The sequence below is a fragment of the Dipodomys merriami genome, unplaced genomic scaffold, assembly GCF_024711535.1.
Source record: "Dipodomys merriami isolate MVZ:Mamm:240054 unplaced genomic scaffold, mDipMer1.0.p SCAF_121, whole genome shotgun sequence".
NCBI lineage: Eukaryota > Metazoa > Chordata > Mammalia > Rodentia > Heteromyidae > Dipodomys > Dipodomys merriami.
In genome coordinates, this window is record NW_027202505.1 from 2,974,539 (window position 1) to 2,978,990 (window position 4,452).

A 4,452-nucleotide genomic window follows, 5' to 3' on the forward strand; every position below is an offset into this window, starting at 1 on the left:
CTGTACATGAGTACATAAATGGGTTTGTCTTGTCCCAAAGAAGAAAGACAGGGACCATCATGGGAAAGCAAGTGAAAATTTCTTTGCAGTGGATGAAAAGAATATTCAGGAGTGCGGTGACAAGCCTACATTGCTGCGGTGTCTGCCATTTTCTCCTATAGTACTGAGACGTGTGTACACACTCATTTGAATTTTGCTGTGTGTGGCAACAGGGGTGGGAACTAAACTTCAGATCTGAGCTGATACAGTGCCAGGATGAGATGTTGTTGCTGAAAATGAGGTAGCAGTAGTCTTGAGTCAGCAGTAGTTGCAGAAACAGAAGTCTCTTAAAAATCACAACATTCAATGGTTCAGAACAGAATTCCAGAGTTATCAGACCTGTTTGGATCTCAAGGGACAAGAGACCATGACAGGATGAATCTGTGCCTTGTGTCTGATCACATGTTATAGGATACAAAGTAGGGGGGCCAGGCACTGGTGGTTCACACCTATAATCCTAGCTACTCAGGAGGCTGAGATCTGAGGACCAAGGTTGGAAGCCAGCCTGGGCAGACAAATCTGAGAGACTTTTATTTCCAGTTAATCAGCAAAAAGCTGGACGTGGAAGTGTGACTCAAGTGGTAGAGTGTTAGCTGTGATTGAAAAAAAACAAGCAGGAGTATGAGGCCCTGAAATCAAGCCTGAGGTCCTGAGTTTAAGACTCAGTACAGGCACGCACAGGTGCGAGTGCGCGCGCACACACACACACACACACACACACACACACACACACACACACACACACACACACACACACACACACACACACACACACACACACACACACACACACACACACACACACACACACACACATGGAAAGAAATTTTGGATCTTGCTACTGACTGCAGTAGAGCATATACAGTCGACTTAGGTGTGTTTGATGGGTACCTGATGGGAGAAGTTCAGGAACTTCAAACCCTTGGCCTCTATTCTGCTTAGTATGGGTCTTTTCCCTCACATCCCATCATCATAGCATAGGGGGTAGAATGAAATGGTCTTGGCTGATCTAAAGAGCATGGAGGCCAGATTGCATCCTGGAAATTTCACATGCACCTTTGGGGTTGTCACATAGATCCTCCTGAGTACTGAAGCCCTTGGCAGCTGACACATAAACACTATCGTGATAAAAAGAGAGTCACATAAGGGGGATGGCAAAGGGATCTAGGATAGCAGTAAGTGCCAGACACATGAAAGAATAGAACCACTTGGTCCAGTCTCACTGCTAACTGGCTATGGTAAGTGTGGGCTTGGAACTCAATTCCCTATTTATAAAATGGGGACAAGACTGGTGTTCAGGTGCTGCTATTCTTGTGGCCTCTGAGCTGGCTCAGGGATGACTTTCCTAGCGTTGCCTTGGAGGTTCAGAGAACAGGAACTTTACAAAGCAAGGTTAGTGAATGAAGTTGAAAGGCCAATCCAGGGCTCCAGGGAGTGCTGCATGTTGGCCCCCAAACTGCATCTGAGGGAGGAAATTTGGAGCTGTGAAGGAATAAAGCTTGTGCTAAGCTGTAGGAATTTTAGGAGCTGAGCCATAAAATTTAGAATGGAGGTACAGCCTAGTTTTAGGAAACAGTGAAAACTATATGTCCCTAAGGATAATCTTCCAGGTAAAAACATTTTTACAGGAATGATTTGTAGTGACCTCAAGTCTCAGAGGCAATCAAAAGCAGCACCAGGTTTTCTATTAGGCTATATAGTCCAAGATCTAAGAACAATAATTTTAGGGACAGTGACAAATAACTGCTGTCAGGGCTTTTCCTAGGATATCTGCACAGACTACAGAGGCCTCACCTACAAGTTCAAAGGACAATATTCTGATGAAGTGACTTGATTGATGGGAGTTGTGTCCACTCCCTTCCACAGGCTGCAGCCCTGGGATTTGCACATGGTATTCTAGTCCATCTGACTCTCAGAGGGTCAACTGTGACCTGGGTAGTCCTGGAATCTCCCTCCCCACTTCAAAGCTGCTTCCATCTTCATGGGATTTACGTTCTGAATGTTCTCATTGGCATAGCTCAGGACTTGAAGGATGAGCATATCCTTCCCACTTCTCAAAGATAGTCAAGAGAGCAGGCATCTCAGTCTTTATAAAGAATAGTTCCAGTATATTCATGATTTTCTCATGAAAATAATCTTTAGAAGATGGAGTGACAATGACCAAAAAGCAGTCATAACCTGACTTGTGGAATTAAAACCCTTTGATACTACTACATAATAATTTTTTTTAAATCCTTAGATGGGTCATTTTTCCTCCTCTCTACTGGAGTTTCAAATGATCCTGATTTTATATTCTTCCACAAAATTATCCCAAACCTTCCCCTTTCTCTTTTCTTCTCACCTTGTCTCATTTGTCAGGGAATTCTTTAGCTGGGAGCATGGAGTCTGCCATTGTGACAGTAATGGCTTATTACCCATTTTATTATTTCTCAGGTCATCCTAAAGTCCTAAAGCACTCAGTCCCCATTCTGTCTATCCCATATCCAATCAGACAATATAGCTTGAAGACATTTTTCCCAAGTACAGATTCATATATATACATATGTGTATATATATGTATGTATGTATGCATATTCTGAGTGACTGAGCTATCAGCATTCAAGTTTTGACCAGTTTCAAGATGCAACTACTAGATAACAAGACCATATACAGACATTGAATCTATGTTACAGAAGGAAGACTTTGTTAGTTGGATTACAAGTGTCAGGTACTTTAGGTTATACCAAAGGCATCCAGAAGGCTCTGAAAACCTTAAGAGCCTTCCTCTTTTCAGGTTATGAGGCTAGAAGGAAGGCCTCCACGAAGCTGCATTCCTTATCAGGGCCCTAGCATTGATTTTTTCTTTCTTAACTCCCCTAGTGAGGTGATAAGAAACTTATTATAACACCAGGTATGGGAGGTGTCTGTTGTCACCTTCCACACAATGCACAACCCCATTTATTAACTTCCTTCACCTCAAAGTACTCCCAAGAGGTAAATGTAATAGGTCTTTCCCCTGCCTGAAGAATGGAAAAATGGAGGCACGGTGCTCATGTCATCACTTGTCTAAGGACACAGCCATGCTCTGGCTCTGTATCCCATGTTCTTTCCAGCAGGTGTGGGCAGCTGTAGCAAGTGTAGCCAGGCCACCATGCTCAGGCTAAGAGCTGTGGGGGAATCCTGGAGCGGGGCTGGGAGCCAGCTGTGACCCAGCACTCTCTCCTTCCACTCAGGGCTTGTTCCTAGCAGTGATGTCAATGATGACAGAACCCGCTACCAGCTGGAAAAAGGGCCTCCTTTGGCAAAGCAATTTGGAACCACTCTAGCTGCTCTTCCTCAGGATAGGGCCCTTTGAGTTCAAGGGGAAAGATGAGGAAATGGAAAAGTGTAAATACAGCTTCTGGGAGATCAACACTTGCTTCAGATCTGGCTAATTCCAGCAAGCAAACTAAAACACTCCAACTTCTAATGCCACCCTGAGTGGTAATAAGGTACATGTCTTATAGAAAGGTGAAGGATTATTTCTTAACTGTACAAGACACATTACCTGGTTACAGTTCAGTAGCATGCACCCTATGCTGCATCACATTTAAACTACAACTGTATAGTGTGACATTTCTATCACACCACATCAAACATTTTTTCAGTTGTACAACTGTTATTTGTGAAATCTGGTTTTAACTAGAGTATTTTAAGAGCCAGTTTCTATTGAAATGTGCTGTGGGAAAAAATGTAAGTTTGACTTGATACACATTTTTTTGTATTTACAGCAGAATAAGTAAAAAGAATTGTGCACCTTATGGGTGGTGCTGGCTTCCAAGAACTTTGGGAAAATGGATGTTTAATTTCAGTGAAACTGACCTTACTCAGAGTATTTTGAGAGCTTTCTTTGGAAGCTATCAACCAGTAAGTTTCCTCAGAGTTGGTTGGTAAATCTTTGTCCTCTAAGTGAAGATCTATTTTTTGAGGAATCTTTTTAACAGCCAAAGAGCATTATAAAATAAATCTGATAAGCCAGATAGGGTGGGTCATGCCTGTAATCTCGGCAGTTGTAGGGGGCGGAGGCAGAAGGAACATGAGTTCGAGACTTGTCTCAGAGGTAAGAAAAGGGGCTGGGAAGGTGGCTCAGTGGTAGAGTGCTTGCCTTGCATGCATGAGGCCCTGGGTTTGATTCCTCAGCACCACATAAGCAAAAATAAAAAAGCCAGAAGTAGTGCTGTGGCTCAAGTGGTAGAGTGTTAGCCTTGAGCTGAGGAGCTGAGGGACAGTGCCCAGACCCAGAGTTCAGGCCCCACGACCAGACCAAAAAAAAAAAAAGCAAATAGTGGACACTGGTGGTTCATATCTGCAATTCTAATCAGGAGGCTGAGATCTAAGGATAGAAAAGTCTGAGAAGCTCCAGCTCCATGAGTATGGACTGGAAGCCTGGCTAAA